Source organism: Kogia breviceps, chromosome 8, assembly GCF_026419965.1.
Source record: "Kogia breviceps isolate mKogBre1 chromosome 8, mKogBre1 haplotype 1, whole genome shotgun sequence".
Taxonomy (NCBI): Eukaryota; Metazoa; Chordata; class Mammalia; order Artiodactyla; family Physeteridae; genus Kogia; species Kogia breviceps.
In genome coordinates, this window is record NC_081317.1 from 4,515,479 (window position 1) to 4,535,381 (window position 19,903).

The 19,903-nt window shown below is 49.0% G+C and overlaps 1 protein-coding gene across 3 annotated transcripts in view; it reads left to right on the plus strand.

Moving 5' to 3' along the window:
• The window catches only part of MED27 (mediator complex subunit 27), a 197,906-nt gene that overhangs the window by 146,555 nt on the left and 31,448 nt on the right, over positions 1–19,903 (plus strand). The window lies entirely within an intron of this gene.

The following is a 19,903-nucleotide window of genomic DNA, read 5'->3' on the forward strand; positions in this document are numbered from 1 at the left end:
TAGCTTTAAGATGCATTTGACAGTACCTACAATCATGTACCACTGTGCACAAAACCTTTATGAAGAGCCTAAGGGGAAGTGCTCTACCCGGCCGGGTACCTGTGGGCATCTATTGTGATCCACCCCCGTGCATAGCACTACATAGACCTTGGTACTAGACACGGGGGACTTTACAAAGAAGAAGCTTTCTCTTGGGGCTTCATAATTTCCATAGGGCAAAGAGACAATGTAAATTGTTGTTCTTTGGCTTCCCTGGTGGCACATTCCCTGGTGGTGCAGTGGTTAAGAACCCACCTGCCAATGCAGGGGACACGGGTTCAAGCCGTAGTCTGGGAAAATCCCACGTGCCGCGGAGCAACTAAGCCCGTGTGCCACAACTATGGAGCCTACGCTCTAGAGCCTGCGAGCCACAACTACTGAGTCCGCGTGCCACAACTACTGAAGCCCATGCACGTAGAGCCCGTGCTCTGCAGCAAGAGAAGCCACCACAACGAGAAGCCCGCGCACCGCAGTGAAGAGTAGCCCCCACTCACCACAACTAGAGAAAGCCTGCGCACAGCAGCAAAGACCCAACGCAGCCAAAAATAAACAAATAAATAAAATTATAAATAAATAAATAAATACATTTTCATTGTTGGTCTTGTTATTAGAAGAACAGTAATACTGATCAGTGGATTCTTTGATTCCCTGGCAACTTGTCTCAGAGCTTATATTTGACCAAATGGAGCCAATTCTCTCAATATGCCCTGCAATCAATAATGTGAAGCAGAAATGATGTTACTCTTCCTGAATCATAATCTTTGTTTCGAAGAGTTATTAACACAGGAGAGTCCAAGCTGCTATTTTCTTTAGACAGTCGGGTTGTCCTGCTTCAGATTTATGCACAGCAATTGAATCTCATTAGCCCAGATTTACACTGCATAGACCAAGCATGTAAATAATCGAAACTTTCCAGAGCTGCATTAAATCTTCAACTGATTTTGAAAGCAGCTTATCTTGGTATTTTACTTTATTCCCTAATCCCAATCTACGCAGTTGATTTTTCCTCCATTTAATCGTTTCATTGTGTGTGTGCATTGAGACAAAACAGTTGCTCGATTCTAATAAAAGTGACATACACATCCATTTCGGTTGACAGTTGAATTAAAAGATGAGCATGAGTTTATACTAATCTGGTCTATAGTATTATTAATTATGTAAATTATCCTATATTGAATTTTAATTAAAATTAATTTAACTGATCGTGCCGTATGTAGTTACAGGAGTAGCGATTGCCGTCATTCTCATCACCATCGTAATCAACCCATCTATCTCCTCAGCAAACCTGGAGCCGGACGGCTAGCGTTCAGTTCCTTGCTCGGCCGATTCTAGCCATGTGATGTTGAGTAGTCGCTGAATGTCTCTGTGCCGTCATTTCCTCCCGTGTAAAACGGGGCTGATCCGAGTCCTCTCTCATGGGGTTGTTGTGAAGATCACGTGGTCACCTAATCCTTGGAGCCAGGCCAGCCGCTGGCGAGCTCAGCCGGCCAGGATGGGGGCAGGGCGTGGGGGGGGGACACCGCAGTGATTTCTGCTAGACATTTGTTGAAGGTCATAAAATTGTATGGGCCTTGTTCACGGCTTAATTACCATGTTTACTGTTGGTCATAAACATTGTGAACAGAAGAAACATTTATTTGTTTCTGTTCAGAAACCCTTTGCAATAATGTGGGACCTGTTTCTTTTTTTTTTTTTTTTTTTTTTTTTTTTTTGCGGTACGCGGGCCTCCCACTGTTGTGGCCTCTCCCGTTGCGGAGCACAGGCTCCAGACGTGCAGGCTCAGCGGCCATGGCTCACGGGCCCAGCCGCTCCGCGGCATGTGGGATCCTCCTGGACCAGGGCACGAACCCGCGTTCCCCTGCATCGGCAGGAGGACTCTTGACCACTGCGCCACCAGGGAAGCCCAATAGCCTTTATTTTTTAGAGCAGTCTTAGGTTTACCGAAATGGAGCAGACAGTCCAGAGAGCTCCTGAGACCCCTGGGACCTGTTTCTTAAACACAGATGAGAATTCTCACCTTCCTTTTTCTCCTCATTCTTGAATTATATTTTTAGTTAAAGTTACGTAGTGACTGTCTCTGTGTCTGCTTTTAAGGTGACTCCTCGGTGATCATGCTTATTTTATAAGGCATCCGTTATTTCTCCATTTCGTTCAGCTCCAGGGATGCGAGGGTTGTCAAACAGAATTTTGAAGTAGGGGCTTTGTTGGGTTTTGCCTTAAAGTTAACATTCATAACGTTAGCTGCTACTTATTCAGGATCTTCCCCCACTTCCCTGGCTGTTCCTTCCCAGTCTTCTCTATAGATTCCTCTTCCTCTTCCCAAAACATTGCGTGTCCCGAGCTCGGTTCTTGGGTCCGGTCCCTTCTCTGTCCGTACTCCCTAGGTGACCTCATCCATCCCAGGATTTTACATATGTTTTACATAGTTGCTGCTGAAGCCCAGGTTGACATCCTTACCCAGGTCTCTCCCCAGACTTCAGGCCCAGGTGCCGGTTGACGTGGCCGCTTGTGCGTGGGCGGTGGTCCCCGTGTTAGTAAATGACGACTCCATTCGTCCTGTTGCCAGACCAGAAGGCTTGGAATGGCCTCTGCCTCTCCTTTCTCTCACAGCCAATCCATTGGTAAATTCTGCGGATTCTTCCTTAGAAATACACCCAGAATCCTAATGGACAAGAATGTCTGTATGTGTAGAACTGAGTCACTTTGCTGTGCAGCAGAGACTGGCACGGCACTGTAGATCAACTACACTCCAATTAAAAAAAAGTCAAAATAAAAAGAAGGAGGGCTTCCCTGGTGGCGCAGTGGTTGAGAATCCGCCTGCCGATGCAGGAGACACGGGTTCGTGCCCTGGTCCGGGAAGATCCCACATGCCGCGGAGCAACTAAGCCCGTGAGCCATGGCCGCTGAGCCTGCGCGTCCGGAGCCTGTGCTCCGCAACGGGAGAGGCCACAACAGTGAGAGGCCCGCGTACCACAAAAAAAAAAAAAAAGAAGGAGAGAAATACATCCAGAATCTACTCACCTCTCACCAACTCCACCCGACACCCCAGTTCAAGCTGCTGTCCCTTGTCACCTGGCTGATTGCAGCCTCCTGCCACCCTTGCACCTCTGTAGCCTTTCACACACTGTCATCACTTTGCAGCTAGAGCACTACTTTTGTTGTTTTGTTTGTTTGTTTGTTTTTTGTGGTACGCGGGCCTCTCACTGCTGTGGCCTCTCCCGTCGCGGAGCACAGGCTCCGGACGCGCAGGCTCAGCGGCCACGGCTCACAGGCCCGGCCGCTCCGCGGCACGTGGGATCTTCCCGGACCGGGGCTCGAACCCGTGTCCCCTGCATCGGCAGGCGGACTCTCAACCACTGCGCCACCAGGGAAGCCCCTAGAGCACTACTTTTGAAATGTCTCTCTTCTGCCTAGCAGACTCTACCAGCTTCGCATGGTACCTAGCGGTATCTTCACCACGATCTGTCAGACCCTACACGATCCGCTTCCTCCCCGACCCCGTCTCCCAGCCCTGCCCCCTGGCTCAATCCACCCCGGCCACACTGACCTCCTCACTGCTCCCAGAGCACGTCAGGCCTGCTCCGGCCTCGGGGCCTCGGCACCAACTGTGCCCTCTGCCCCTGGCTCTCTCCTTCGCTTCCTAAGAGCTTCTGGGTCTCCCCTGGTGGCAGTATTTAAAATAGCACCCTACCCCACCCCTTGCCGTTCTGTCCCTTACCCTGGTTTGTTTTTCTTTATAGCATTTTCACCGTGTGGCACGTTACGTGTTATTACCTTACTGTCCGTCTCCACCCTCCACGAGGCGAGCTCTCTGAAGGCAGCGACTTTGTTGTGTTCACTGCTGTATCCGCGGTGCCTGGAACCGTGCCCGGTACATGCTGAGTGCCCCATAAACATTTACTCAGTGAAGGTGTGTGCCGTTTGCAGTGTAATCTCCCATCAGCCCTCTGAGGCAGGTAAGGCGCAGAGAGAGGCAAGATAAGTTGTCCGAAGCACATAGCAAATAGGTAGCAAAGCTGAGGTTTAAACTCCGTCCGTTTGCCTCCAAAGTACACGTTCTTTCTGCTTTACTGCGTGCCCTGTCATTTCTGGATGTTTCCAAAGTACTCCCAGATCTCTGAGAATCTTCGTGTGCCTTCGAGGCCTTTTACCCTGTTGGCTCGGTTCGTGGTTGTCGTCAAATCGTTTTTGAGTGTCGCGTCTCCACCAGCCTCGTACCGGTCACGGAGGATGAAAGGAGTGTCCGTGCCCGGCCCCTGCCCTTCCCCTCTCCTCCTGGAGCAAATCCCCCACGGGGCCGTGAGCTCCCCCAGGAACACACGTCATCCGATTCTTTCTTGGTCCTCGTCAGCTCTCCAGGCTTGGGCTTAGAACTGTGCCCGGCACGGGGGAGGTGCTCCCTTCACAGCCGTGGAACGAGTGCGTGAAGACAAGGGGCACCAGCGAGCGCGGTGAGAGTTCAAGTTCATGGTGTTCGGCTGTTTCACTCAACAGAGGCCGACCGAGCATCGCCCGAGTTAGGCGTCTCCCCAGCGTTCAGAGACTGGCTGGGCCCGGGTGCTTGTGGGAAATGTCACTTCCGGCCCAGAGCCAATAGGGTGACCGGGGGTGGGGTGTCTGATTCAGATGGAGTCGTGGGGTCCACACCTTGAGAAACCCACTGCTGCCGAGTGAAAATACAGACCACAGGAGAGACTTGCGAACTGGACCGTCGAGGAAGGGGTAAGGTTTCGGTGAGGCGACAGGAGGGCCTGTCAAGCAGGGAGAAATAAAAGTGAAAGTTGAGACTTGTCTTTAGATCCTAGACAAGTATGCCCCTGCCACCATGAACATAACAGTTCTAATCATTGCTGCCACTTCATATGCCTGCCACGTGCTTGGAACTCAGTTTGGCTCTTTAATACACCCCTGTTGATGTGATATTCACACCAACACAAGATGTTATCACCATCTTATAGACAGACCACGGAGGCTCAGAAGGGCAACTAGCTCGCTCAAGGTCATCTGAAGTGATGGAGCTGGGATTTGAAGGGTGATCCAGGAAGCACCAGAGTCATGGTCTTTTCTCTCACCCTCCGCACGGTCCACTGACAAGGTCTCGTGGACTCAAAAGAAGTACAAGAATCTCCTAGTACGTGTAGGTAACTGGGGGAAATGTACTGAAATGAGTCAAGTTTTCTTGAAAGCTCCTTAAAAGAATAAAGGCTTTGATAACATTTAATCTCGGTAGGAAATGCTTTCCAAATATACTCCTGACTTTCCCAGTTCTGTTTTCTTCTTTCACACAAGCTTTATCAAATGATGTTTTGTTGATAATTTAGTGTGCAGTTGGGACTTATATGTAGATCGTACCTACCCTCAAAGGGAGAGTGGATTTTATAGCTTCCATTCATCCTCATTCAAATCAGAACATTTGCATCTTAACTTTTACATCTTGTTCCAGGAATTTTAAGCAGTCTGATTGTATGGAAGTGGGTCGTATTAATTGCAAATGGGCTAGACATCTGCTCACTAACAGGGAATGAATTTTTTTAGCTCTCTTTTGTTTTTATATATGATCTACCAGAGTGATTAAGTGAGGGCTGTCGGTACTGCTGTTATAAGAGTAGGATTTTCAGAGACTTATAATGTAACCGTAAAAATGAATTTGAGTGAATCTTTGAAAGTTCTTGAACTGGGAGCAGTTAAACATCTTAGGGTTGATAAATTTTTATCCACAGTCTGTCAGGGAGCCGTTTTCCATCATCAGGGCCTCTGTTGGTCTGGTGCGCGGTGAACCCAGGTCGTGTGGGTTCCAGGCTCTGGGGTCTGCGATGCCCTGTTGTTTCTACCTGCGGGGAGGGAGGCAGGCAGGGAGTGAGCTGAGGTGTAGTATCAAACTGGAAGAATAGGATCCAGGCTGCTGGGGCCTGGTTGAGGAGGCAGGGTATTTCTTTCCTGGTAGTAACATATTAACAGTGTTTCCCAAAGTGGATGTCGTGCAACACGAATTCTTAAGGAGGGCGACGTGCACAGCAAGTTTCAGAAGCGCGTGCGCTGCTTAAACAAAGCTCGTTAAGCAGGTCCCCTCACTGCAGTGCTTTCCAGAGCCTTTAACGTGCCCTTGTACGCTGTGGACCTGCAAGAGGAGGGTGACGTCTGCACGGTTCCCCCGGCGTATTTGGCCACAGACCCCTTCTCATGGAGTACGGTTTGGGAAGCGCCGCCGTGGAGAACATCCCAAGTACTTACCTTAGGATCGGGCCCTGGGGAACCTGGTTGAGGCTGTGTCTTGGACACGTAGCTGCACGTAGAGTCCCAGGTCCGCAGGGCGGTCGTCTCAGCCGTCTAGTCCCTCTGGACCTCTCGGGACCCGGTTTTGTTCGGAGTTGCAGTCCCCAGGCCAGTGGCACCACTGGCCCGGTTAGGGAGCAGGAGGGGAGCTGGGGCCCTTGTGCACCCCTGCACGTCTGTACTGGACAAAGAGGAAGATGGTACGTGACTTATCAGCAGTGATCAGGGAAGGACAAATAAAATATGTAAAGTGTGAAGAGAGTTCTGGAGCGAGTGACATTTTTCCTAAAGTAGTTTCCTGAGCCTGATCCAGCCGTGGCACCTGCTACCCGGAGGGGCTTCAGTCAATAGTTGTTGAATGAATAAATAGCTGGTACTCCGAGGCCTTTGCAAAAAAGACGTCCAGTGTTGCTACACCATCCTATTCTGTTTCAGTTCAATTTAGTTGCCAAATGTATATAATCCTTCACGCCTTCTAGAATCAAAGGTAAAAACACCAGAACTGTTCTTTTCCTGCACTTAAGAGGTGTCCCTTTCATGCAGAAATCTCTGCTGTGTCCTGCCTGGCCACAGAGCAGGGGCTTCTGGGCATTATTATTCCAGGGGTGGGAATGGATTTGCACCGATTGTTCCAAACCTTTGCTCTTTCCCTCTTGGAACCAGTGACAGAAAGAAAGCTGACAAATGTTGAGGGGTGATGTCTGCTACCTCCGAACGGAGCAAAGCTAGTCGACTCACGAGGGGTGAAGGCTGCGGCGTGAACCTACGGCCTTGACCCCATTAACTTCAGGCATGTGAAGCGCCGGCGTCGTGACAATGGTGTGATGGCTGTCTTACTGCCGAAATCCTTCTCCTGATGCTTAGCAGTGCTGTTTTCCCATTTCATTCCCTCCTCCTGCAGAACAGGGCTTGCTACCCAAAGGAAGGATCACTTGCTCACCCTTAATATGGGGAGATTATTTAGAGCACTTAATTTGTGTTGACTCTTTATTGGTGCACTATTGCAATTAAGTTAGATTAATGAAAGGTAAATTCCAGTCTATACATGAAAAAAAAAAATCTCTTGTAAAGATCCTAATTAGTATGTGTGTTTATTTAGCCTCTCATGGTTTAATTGCATCCCATCTTGCTATTTACAAACAGGCATCATTAAAGAATAATGAGTGTGTGAAGAGCATTAATGCTAGCAACAGATGAGGTAACTGGCGTTTGGTGGGGAGGGCGAGGGAGGGATGGGAAGTCTGCTGGTTTGTGTTATTTTCGAATGAAGGAGCGCACAAAACGGTCCTTTGAACCAGTCCACGAGGGGAGGACAGAACAGACATTATGCCAGGCAGCAGCTTGTCCTTTGGCTGCAGAGACCTGGGCTGCTTTTCATTCGCTGCCGCACTGTAATCTGGAGAGGTGAACGCACGCCCTCACACGACTGTCTCGTGACCTGAGCCGGCAGCGTTCAGGTCGAAGCTTTCTTTTCAGCCCCATGTTGCAGGACATCTGCACCTCAAATCCATGAGGATTCCCTGGGAGGCTGAAAAGGCCACCCAAAGTGGGCCTTTCCTCATACGGCTCAGCTCCAGTCCCTTCAGCAGCCTTTTTTTTTTTTTTTTTAATATCCAAATATAAAATAAATTGAGGAATAGGTTTCTGATATTTCACTGGCACCCCTAATATTTCATTCCAATTTTACATAATTTTCAGTCGTTCCTCGAAGTTACAAAGCAGTTTTATCTTTTTAGATGGATGCTTGATTTATATTCTGTTCTAACGTGGTTTAAGGGTAGGAAAGCTGGGATTCCAGCTGGGATAGCAGTGACGCTGAAGGAAGAGAGAAGAACCTAGAAGAACCCAGTCATCATAACGTCCTCATCATTTGTTGCATGATTCTAGGATTCTTGGTATAGAGTAAGCAATTCTCTAAAATCGCTAAGGAGTAAATGTGGGGACAAGGGTGGTAAATCTGAGGAGGAAGCGACCTGTAGCCCTGGTTGCCTTTGCTAGTCCGCGTAGGTCTCGGAAATATCTGCCTCAGTTTCCCCTTATGTTATGGTTATCGTTGCAAGCAGTTTTGTGAAGGTGTTCTATATAAATGCAAATTGCCACTATTCAAACTCTATCAAAGCCTTAGATTTCTCTAGGGATTCCTGGGTGAGTTGAAATCCAGGGTTTAATTTATTTAAAATCAGGTTATAGGAATTCACAGTTTTCAGTACATTTTATGTTTTTCTTCAAAAGAACCTACAGTTTAATTTTAAGCTCCCCTAAACAGAAGCCAAAAACATGTAAAGTTTTTCGGTGTTCTAAGACCTGCCTGTATTTAAGGACACAGCTAGCTGCGTTATCAAACACAGAAGGACCCGGACAGGCCTGTGTGGCTGTGTCTTTTGTTGCTGTTAACTTGCAAGTGTTCCATTTTCAGCTCACAGAACTGTGGGGCATATTTTCCCATTCATATTAATTGGATTTTAAAGTGACCTTGGCCATGTATTGATTTGAATTAAAATTTTCTACATCAAGGTCAAGTTGGCACATATCCTACAGTCGAAATATTAAAGAGCCGAGCGCTGCCTAACCAGGGTATCGACAGAAGTGGAGGTGTAATGGGGTCCCATGTGCCAGAGGGCACCGTGGTCCCATTCTAATGCAGGTGATGCGGGGATCACCTTCTCCTGGACTTGAATCGCCGGGTCGATGGGATGCTTCCTGTTTAAGTCCACAGACCCACCTTCTTCCGGGAAGAACATCCCTGAGCTCCTCAGAGCCCAGATAATGCTGCTCAGTTGCGTGGGTTTAGGGCGAAGTTTCAGGTCGTCTGACTTCACCCAGACTGCCCTGAAAATGAGGGCCTGATGAGATCCTTCATACGCTTGGACTGTCCAGCCCAGACCTCAGCCGTGAGTCCCAGTCTCCAAATTGCGCGTTTAACATCTCTCCACTGAGACATTTCAGAAGTGTCTTAAACTTCATACGAGAGAAGTGGTTTTCCCTGCCCCCCGCTTTACCCCTTTGCTTCCCCATATTATCTCAGTAAATAGCAAAAGCACCTAATTGGTGCTCAAGCCAGAAACCTACCAGCTTCCTTAGTTCCCCCCTTTCTCTCACTTCACAGCCCATCATCTGTCAGCAAATCCTGTCTTCAATTCCACCTTCGTTCTATCTGAAATCTACTGGCGTCTCACCTCCTCTGCCGCCACAGCCCCAGTCGAAGCTGTCATCATCCCCTCGTGGTCTCCCTGTTCCTTCTCTTGATCTCTCCACCAAGCAGCCAAGGACGTGTTTCTTTAAAGCACACATCAAACCTGTCATTTCTCCGCTGAAAACCCCGCAGCGGCTTCCACTTCACCCCGGGTGCCGGTAACCTCTCGTCGGAGCCTCAGCCCGTCGCAAGCACCCCGGCCTGCCCTTGCCCGGGGCCTGCCGCTCTCCTGCCCGCCCCACCGGCCCCCACCGGCCCCCACCGGCCTCCTCCTTCTTCCTCGGGTCTTTCCCGCCCAGGCCTCTGCCAGGCTCCTCCCGCGGCTGGGCCCGCTGCCCCAGCACCGTGCGTGGCCTAGCTTCACCTTATCTAGCAGGTTTCTACCGCGTGTGAACCTACCCCCTCACCCAGCTTTACTGCCTTCCTGGCCCCACACAGATGGTACATTTTTGTTTCTCTATTGCCTGCTCATCCCCCACCCCCGCAAGAATGCACCCTTATGAGTTGTTTTGTTCACTGCTCCGTCTCTAATCATCAGGCCGATGCTTGGTACGATAGTGAGTGTCCAAGAAATATTGGAGTGAATTCAGTGAACAAACGAATAATTGAATCATCTGATCTAAGTGTCATTTTTTTCGCACATAGGTATATTGCCTAAATAATCTCTCTTTGAGCTCTTCCCTTTTTGTTTATTTCCTTTAAAACTCTTGGCAAATTATACATTTTTATGAATATACTTACTTGTTGCCTGTCCCCTGCACCAGGACTGTTAGCTCTCCGAAGCTCTCTTTCGTTTACCTCTGTGTACCTAATGCCTGGCCTGCACGTGACACGCGTTAACAAGTACCTGTTGGGTGGAAGGAGGGGGAGAACTGGAAAGCAAGCCATCTGCCGTTCAAGGCAGCTCCAGGTTCCAGCGCATCCGTCTGTCCGTCTGTCTCCCCTCCTCCTTTCCCCAGCACTTCATTCCTCCGCCCTCTCTTGCTACATGGCCTCCTTCTCACAGGGGTGCTATTTTTGGTTCCCAGTCTTCTCCGTGTTCTCCAGGCCAGATTCTGGAAGGAGGCCGTTTACGTGGCCTAGCCAGTATGGGGAGAACCTTCTGTACCAGACCCAGTTCCTACCCCTGGGCCAACCGGTTCCACCCAGGACGGAAAGTAGCTGCTTCCCAGGCAGCAGGCATGTCCTGCAAGACGGGAACGTTGAGTGCGGTGGCTTCCCTGCTGCCGTGTTCCGGGCAGGGGACGAGTAAAGGGCGTGTGTGCTGACGGGGAGTCCGCATCGCATCCCTTAGGAGAAACTTGACGTTTTCAGCATATTGGAGAAAACAATAATCAGCTTCTCCTTTTGTCAGCTAACCCGTATCCCACTTCATTCTCACAACATCTTTTTGGAATCTTGATGCCCTATTTTTATACAGGCGTCGTGTTCTCCTTTTTCCCAGAGGGGTTTAGGTTATATATTTGAATGTATGTTTTATAAATGAAAATGAACTAAATTCTGCTCTGGCGGTTTGGGGGATTTTTCATGACACTGCAAGGGAAACCCTATAAGGTAGCCAGAAACCAAGGTCAGGAAGCACAGGTTTTTGTCTGTTGTCTTTTTGCTTCTTTACATTGTGTGTGAATTTTGTTGTTGTTGAGAGGAACATGAAGCCAGATGAGAGAGGAAGGCTGTGAGGAAGTTGTTATTTATCGTATGAAATGGAAACTTATTCCTTACTCCTTCGTCGTCATGAAAACGAACTTGGAGCATGAGTCAGGCCTCTCTGATGAAACTCCACTCCCACCAGGGCAGTTGTGACTTTTGAAGAGAGGAATGGGTTCAGGAAGATTAGAAGCGCCCAGATTGTTAACACTGATGGCTCCTTAGGAAATGATTCAAATGTACTTACTCATCAAGGGAACGAGCCACCTAAAGAAAAATGACCGTATCTTACTAGGCGGGGTGCTCCGTAACTGTTAAAAAGGATTACCGCGGTGATACAGCAGTTGCCCCCACGTAGCGAGTCACAGCAGTGACTCCCCTGGACACCCAAGAGCAGTGGATGCCCAGTCCTTATAAAGGGTTCCGTCTTAGAGACGAGGAAGCCAGAGCTCACGTGAGCTGGTTTTCCCAGAGCCACGCTGCTTGGTACGTGGCAGGGGCAGAATTTGAACTTGGGTCTCGCAGGCTCCAAAGCCCTGGCCCTCGCCCCCTCGCCGTGCTGCCTGTGTCCCCCGTGACAAGGCCAAGGAGAGCGTCAGCCAGCACGACCACGGATGGCCTGCTGGCCGTGTTCGAATCACAGCGCTAAGCCCTTCACGAGTCTGGTGTCATTTCCTCCTCACAGCAGCCGTAATGCTGGGTCCTACAGGCCAGAAAGCTGGGGCTTAATAGGCCAGGTAACTTGCCCCAAGTCACACAGCCAGGAGGGGGCAGAGCTGAAATCTAAACTCAGGTCTTTTCTTCCCCCAGAGTCCTTAAACGTAACTCCCATGCTTGCTTGCCTTGCTGGCAAGTTGATTTTCTAACTGGTTGGTAGACAGAACCTAAAGTCAGCTTATCTGCCTTATTCTTCCCAGGTCTTTGTCGAAAGGGAAGATATAATTCACCTCTTGAGACTGTAACAGCTTCACACCTCAAATCTAGCCCGTCCATGGGGGCCGCTTTCCAGTTGGATTTTCTCTTTCTTGTATCACACTACGTCGCATTGCATTTTACCATCAGAGGCATAACTGAGCCACCGCATTGAGCAAGGAACAAGTGACCTTCAGCGTAGAGGAATATCAGTTTTATCTTTGATGCTCCCTCCGTCTGACCTCTTGGTCTCCAAGTCACGTAGCCCATTTTCTTGTCACGACTGGGTTACTGTCCAGCCCCTTGTACCAGTGACCTCCTCTTCCAGCCATGACAGCAAGTTTATCTTCTCTACCTCAGCTTGGCCAGCGTTTCAGCCTTTCGGGGTTGGCCTGTCTCCGTTTTCTCTTGGCGATTTCCAGTTTTACAGTTTCCCTAGAAAGAAGCAGCAGCCAGTTTCCCTCTGTACCTCTAGGTCCCAGTCCTTCTTGCTGCTGCAGCTTTGTGAGGCCTGCTTGAAGAGAACACTTCCGCCCCAGCACAGTTCTGTCAGGGCTGCACGTACCTAGCAGCTGTGCAGAATTCAGAGCGCTCACTTAAAAAAAAAAGAAAAAACATTAAAATTAGACAAATCAAGTGTTTAGTGGCATCTCATCGATGAGGTCAGGGGTGTGAGTATAAAGCCACTTGGGAGGGAAGCCAGGAGCCTCGTGCAGTGCGGTTTTGAGCCACTTACGAGAGTTCCAGCAAACATGGCTGGCGGTTTGAGGATTAGATGGTCCAAGGCTCTGTGGCCGCCGTGTCTTGTGATTTAGAGACGCTGCTGCGGGGTCACGGACCAGGCATGAGAAGGGGAAACAGCAAGGGGCAGGCGCCTGGCCCTGCGCAGAACAGCAGTGACCTTGCCCTCAAAGCTTGCTAAACCTCAGCTTCCTTCTGTTCAGAATGAGACCGAGACACCTGCCTGGGCTGTACTGCAGGGTTCTTTTTGTTTTTCAGAGACGGGGTCTCGCTGTGCTGCCCAGGCTGGCGTGCAGTGGCTATTCACAGGCGCGGTCCCACTCCTGCTCAGCACGGGAGTCTTGACCTGCTCCGTTTCCGACCTGGGCCGCTTCACCCCTCCTTAGGCAACCTGGTGGTCCCCCGCTCCCGGGAGGTCACCATATGGATGCGGAACTTAGTGCGGACGCCCGGTCGGCATAGCGCACCACAGCCCAGAACTCCTGGGCTCGAGCGATCCTCCTGCCTCGGCCTCCCGAGTAGCCGGGACTACAGGCGCGCGCCACCGCGCCCGGCTGTTCTACAGGGTTCTTAGGTAGAGGAGGAAACTGCGGCCCCGTGGGCGCGCCCCAGTCCTTGTCATAGAGCCGAGGGGGTGTCCGCGTTATTCGGGGGAAGACCCCCAGGCGTCAGGGAAACGCTTGGGGGAACGTTTTTTCCAGGTCACATCTAAGAACATCTCTTGGAGGAATGTTTCATGGGACATCGTCTGGGGGGTGCTCGTCTCTACAACCAACTGCACCTTTCAAAACGTGGGGTAAAACGGGCAGGTGCCCAACCAAGCGTGTTCCTACAGCTCAGTGACGCAGGACTCTTCTCCCCAAAACTTCTCCAGTACACGGTGAGCCCCGTATGGTAAAGCGTCGTGTGCCACCCTCCAGCTAGTTCAGGCATATGTCAGTTTTATCACCTCCCTCAAGGTAGGAGCCGTATTTGATACTTCTTAACCTCTCTCGGCTTCAGCTTTTTACCCCTTTGAAAATGGGGAGGTTGGAGAAAATGACTTTTTAAAACTTGCCAGCTCTACAGTCCCATGATTCTCTGAAGTAGTGTCCTTGCCCAGTGCTTCACATGATACACGTGCACGTACATATTCAGTAAACAAATGCTTGTTGGGGTCACTCACCTTACCCTCATCTTTCTTTGTCGTCAGTACAAAGAGGAAGGTTCTTGGTTCTGTACTGAAGAAAAGCTGTTCCTGAACCTCCTGTAGGTGCCTGTCTGCCCCTCTCTCCCCCACTCCCCACCCCTTTCTAACTACACTTTGAAAAACATCATTTCAAGTACAGCAGACCCCTTAAGGACACCTACACAGTAAACTTTTACCTTGTTTGTACCTGGAAAATCACATTTGTGGACACATGTATATATGGTTGGCTGCTTTTTTTTCCCCCGCTGTACCCCTGCCCCCAAAGCAGAGCTCACCCACGCAGCCCTCGTCTGAGTGACAAGCACTGTGCTCCCCACTTCACCTCCCACACGTGTGCTTTGTGCCGGGCCAGGGGCTGCTGTGTCCAGTCCAGGTTCCTCGTGCAAATAAGCGGTCGGTCGGCTCGCCTCCGCTGCATCCTGGACACAGCAGCTGCTCAGGCTCCGGGTGCCTTCTCCCTGCAACAAGCCCAGGGGAGTGAGGTTGCAAGCAATCGGCTTCTCCCACCTTCCAAGCTCACCTGGTCTGCCAGAGTAGATAACGCCTCAACTACCAGATTTGTTACGTTTGCGTTGGACAGCAGTCAGCGGCAGAGCAGGATGAAATGTCTTTGCTGTTCTCCTCAACTTGCCTCCCGCTTTGCGACTTGCCTCGCCATAGTGAACTGGAAATTCTCCCAATGCCATACAGCTTGGTAGGCGACTGCCGTGGAACAGGTAGAGAAGACCACTGATGCAGCCCCCGCAAGGAGATGGGCTGTCACAGCATCTCTAAGGGCACTTCCTGGAAGGGTGACGGCCGGCTGGGTGGTCCAGCCCAGCGGCTTCCTTTCCAAGCGCACCTTTGTTCCCATTGGGGAAGCACAGTGCAGCCCTAGACTCTTCACAACTTGCCATCTGAACACACGGGGAGAGACACAGAAGTAGTGAGTGACCTGCTCGGTGCAGAAGAAGCATTACCTTGGCAACAGCAAGCCCGCTTCATTACCAGATGCATTAGCTTTATTTGTGGGATCCCAGAGCGGTTGCCAAGCACCGACCTGTGGTCCCGTCTCTGGGCGTTTTGCTCCAGCCGTGGCCACAGCATCGGCTCGTTGGTGAACGGTGTCTGTTGGCCTGTATACGGTGCACCGCCATATCAGTCTACCAGAACTCCAAGGTCCTTGCAGCCTGCTGCGTCCAGATACGTTGGGGACTGGCACAGTCCAGATACGTAAGACTCGCAATCGTTACAGGGTGACGTGCGAGCTGGGAAGAACATTAGAGAGCGCGCACGAAGCTCCATCTCGAGGGCGGGGCCCGAAGGGCTCGTGGGACCCTCTCCGCCGCACCACCTCTGAGGAGAACCAAGGCTGATGGCCGGTGGGTTGTGAGGTGCGCCGTGCCCGCGGCCGCGTGTCTCCCGTGGATCGTCTCCGCGTTTAATTCCTCAGCGGGCCCCTCCACGTGCTGCGGCTGTGTGAGCAGGCACGAGAGGTGGCTCGACTTGCCCTTGGTCACCCTGCCTGTAAGTGACAGGTGTGGCACACAGCCCCAGTGCACTTGACCTTCGCAGCAAGTGGCCTCTTTGGGGAGTCAGCAGGACCAGGCTACGTGGTGGCTTCGTACCTTCCTCACAGCGCCTGCACCTCGGGCGTGCAGACTCTCAGCAGTCATTGAACAGGAGCACATTTTTGTTCAGACTTCAGGGCCTGCGCAGCTGTCACCCACGCTCTGCAGTGTCCCTGTAGCCCCAGGTGTGACAGCAGAAAGGCAACTTAGCACAGGTGGCAGTTTCACTGGACTGGAGGCAGCAGCCCTTCTGGTCCCAGCTTTGATGTTAGCTGGCTTCAAATCATTTCGCCTCTGTGAAGTCCAGACAAGGTTTGGGGCTGAGTAGCAACAGCTGCCCCTGGGAGCCAGGTCCTGTGCCACACCCCTTACCAGGTGCCTTGTCTCCTTGACCCCTTGCGGCCATTTCTGATGTCCATCAGCTGGAGGAAAGTGATGTCAGAGAAGGTAGGTAACTGGGCCAAGCTTTTGCAGTAGCAGAGCCGAGAGCCGATTCCAAATGCGCCTGATTCCAAAGCCTCGAAATGTTAAGCTTCAAAATTGTGTATGCAGTTTCATTATGACCGTGTTAAAAATTCAAAAAGCCATAACTCTATGCATATTCAATCTAGTTGAGTACCAGGGTCCTTTCTGGCTCTATGAAAAATAAGAATTGACAAACTTCATAGACCTTGGCGGGTTCAAGAGATAATAAAAGTAAACCAGAGCCAGACTTCATAGCACTGAGTGTCCGTAAACTAGCTCAGCCCAGGATAGACACAAGCTGGAGGGATGCTCTCGGTGAGCCTCCCTGGCTCACGCACCTTCCCTGATGGCGTGAAGCCGCAGCGCACGAGGCGGGGCATGGAGAACCAGCCTATCCCAGGACTGCAGAGCAAACCGGGCAGGAGGGGTGGGGGGGGCATGACGGGCTGAGGGTGGGGTGCGGAGGTGCCAAGTATGACTGGGGAGGGGCGGGAGTGGGGGGCGCCGTATGACTGCGGAGTATCTTATTTTTTTATTAGAAAAGAAGTTGAAACGCTTAAACCTCAATACATAAATGAATGTAGGATCAGAAGAAAGGGGAGAAAGGAAAAACTATCCTAATCCAGATTCATAGAATGAGAAACAAAAACTTTAACCTGTCAGAAAACGATTTGCCCCTTGCTCCGGCTGCGGTCTTGAAATACCGTTTCCCACTGGAGAGCACCAGCGTTGCTTGAGGAGGTGGCTGAGTCATGACCTCAGGTGGGAACCGTACGGGACGGGCCCGGGGTATCGTATACCAGACAGCAAGGAAGCCAGCACAGAGACTAGGGTTGCGACGAAAGGATTCAGCCTCAAAAAGATGCGCCCCAGCCTCGGACAGAACACTTCGAGCGTCCGTAAGAAGAACAGTTGCGTCAGACAAAAATACATCAAATATGTTTCACTCTTGGAGTTTATGATAATGTTAAGGGAAAAAAACTCAGCCATCTGCACTGGAAGTAAACTAGTGAAACAGTGCATTATTTGAAAACTGGTATGTGTCTAACCGAATCACTTGGCTGTACACCTGAAAGTAACACAGCATTGTCAATCGACTCGACTCCGATATAAAATTAAAAGTGTTAAAAAAGAAAGCTGGTAAATAAATGGAAAGAATTGAGCATTTATCGTCTCTCACATATATAGTAAATTCTACCACTGGGTAACCAGTTAGTAGATAGGGGAAGGTTTTCTTTATAAAAGTGTTGCAGCTAATAAATGAAGGCTGTTGATCTCTTTGGAATACGACCGTCTGTAGCCCCTGGCGAATTTAGTGGGTCATCAGCTGCCAGCAGGACAACCCCAGAAGCCCGACCTCACATGCCTCCTGCTGGTAGTCTGTGACACCCTGTGGAGTAGTCTTGCAAAAAAAAAAAAAAAAAATCAGGCCTGAATGTCCTCTAATTACCGATTTACAGGAAGGTACAGAGTAAGGAGTAACTTGTATACCAACCACCGGGTCGCCATCCGCAAAATCCAGACTGTGGAAAACTCCATAGGAAAAAATGACCCAGTTTCTTCAGCAAATAGAATGGGGAGAGGGGATAGAGAGAGGGATACCTTTAGTGTAGGAGAGACTTATGAGATAGGTCAGCCAGTTCCATTGTGTGGACCATACTCAGATCCTGATACAAGCAAATTTTTTTTTTTTTAATGTGGCATTTATGAGACCGTTGGAAATGAACACTGACCGAACTGCAGATTTGATAACACTAGAGAAATTCCTGTGGTTGTTTTAGTGGTGGAGTGTGGAGTGGCGGCATGGCTGTGTTTTTTTGTTTTCAGAGCCCTGTCTTTTAGAGATACAGACCGAAGTATTTACAGATAAAACGATACCGTGGCTGTTACTTGTTTCAAAATAATTCAGGAAGGGAGAAGTAGGTGAGGGTGTAGGTAAAACAAAGATCTGCCTGCCCGAGCCTTGTAGCTGTTGACATTGGGATGGGTCCACGGAGGTTCTTTATACTATTTCATTTACTTCTGTATGTGTTTTTCTAAGTCTTCCATAATAAAAGGTTTAAAGAAGGTAATTAAGTCGGTACTTCTGGGAGGGGGTGGATTTTATTTTGTTTTGGTTTGGTTTAATAGCACCCACTGCTGATAAGGGTGGAGTGCTGACAATAGTGTCCTTAACCCTTGAGGTAGATTGTATCAGAAGCCTTAAAATACTTGTACTGTTTGCCCCAGTAATTACAATTCTGCCAATCTATCCTCAGGAAATAATACCAAATGCAGCAAAAATTTGGTCAACAAAAGGACACGTTGCAGCCTAGTATTAATATTAGGGAAAATTTGGAAGCAGCTAATGCGCAGCAATAGGAGAATTGGTTAAAGAAATGACAGCACAAGCCAGTCAGTAGAATATGCCAATCCACGTGTGATGCCCGTTTGGAAGGCTACACAGCAATAGGGAATGATGCTTACCTCATAATTTAACATAAAATTTTGACTTGAAATTATATGTTTAGTGTCAATTAGAAACGTGTGAAAAATTCACAAGCCATGCATCTTTGATAGTTAAAAGATTAAAAGGAAGTACCCCGAAATGTTAAAGTGGTGATTATCTTTGGATGGAAAGTCTATAAACAATTATTTTATTCCTTTTTTCTCTAATTTTAGATTGTTCCAGAATAAGCATTTATTAAGTATTTTACTATTAGTTAACTTTAAAATACCAAAAATCACTTATTAAATATAATATTTCTAGTATATTTAGTGTGTTTTTTTTTTAATTTCATTTTAAGAAGCTTGAGAAATTACTAAGGGAATTTACCAGTTAAAGTCAGCTAGATTTCGTTTCTTTTAAGGTATCAATTGCTTAGTTATCTACGCTTTTTAGCAAAGAGAGTTAAAATATGTTAGAAAATGGTGGCACTGTTGGACGGGGTATGTTGGACCTTCACTGTAGCCCAGCGAGAGGCTATTAATTTCAGTGTTTATGACTTCCAAAACTATAACTGGGTTCCTCTCCCTCCCTTGCTTCCTTCCAAGACTGCATGTAGACTAGAGACAGAGTTTCTGTTACTACCTTGCTGCTTTATTGGCATCCTTAAATAGTGATTTCCAGTTATACAAGCAATGACCTCTTAGATGTTACATGGTATAGCAATATTTTAAAGTACTATCCAGAAATAAGGTGCTTTTAACATTCTCTTAAATGTAAATAAACGTGTCATATCTTTTTCTTACCCCGTTTATATTCTGTACTATTTGGGGCATATAGAAACAGAGATCAACTCGGCACTAGACGTTATTGAAGGGACTAGGTATTAGTAATGTTCACTGACACCCAGGACTGATCAAGAAGAGAAGACCGTTGTTGTTTTGAACAGTAGGTCAAGAACTGCAAGGAATGAGGAAGTAAGGCAAGGATGGTTGAAGGTGGCGTCCGGAGAAACGGTCTGCTGCTGGGGTTGCAGGATTCGGGTCGCTGCTCGGGGCAGAGACGCTCGTCTGAGCCCAGCAGGACTCCTTTTAGCCAATTCTGTGATGTCAGAGCCTCATGGACCAACCCAGACAGTGGGCCTTGGGTTGGGTCCTTTGCCGAGTCTGCTTTTAGGGTCTCATCTAGGAAATGAAAGAGGAGGCTTGACAAAGTATCAGAAGGGTTTCGTGAGCCTCTAAAAGAAAAGAAGGCGCTGTTTCTATTCTGAAGGCTGAGCCTGTGCATCAAGCCCAGCAGGTCACTTTTTCCCTGGCATGTAGGAAACTGCACTATTTTTAGGTTTTGGGTTTTTTTTTTTTTTAAATCTATAACATGTGCTTAGGTTCTAAGAGAGTAAAAGCGCTTAAATGTATTTATAGGATCATGTTCCTTTTTGGAGATAAAATTCAGCTACTTCTCATTTACCT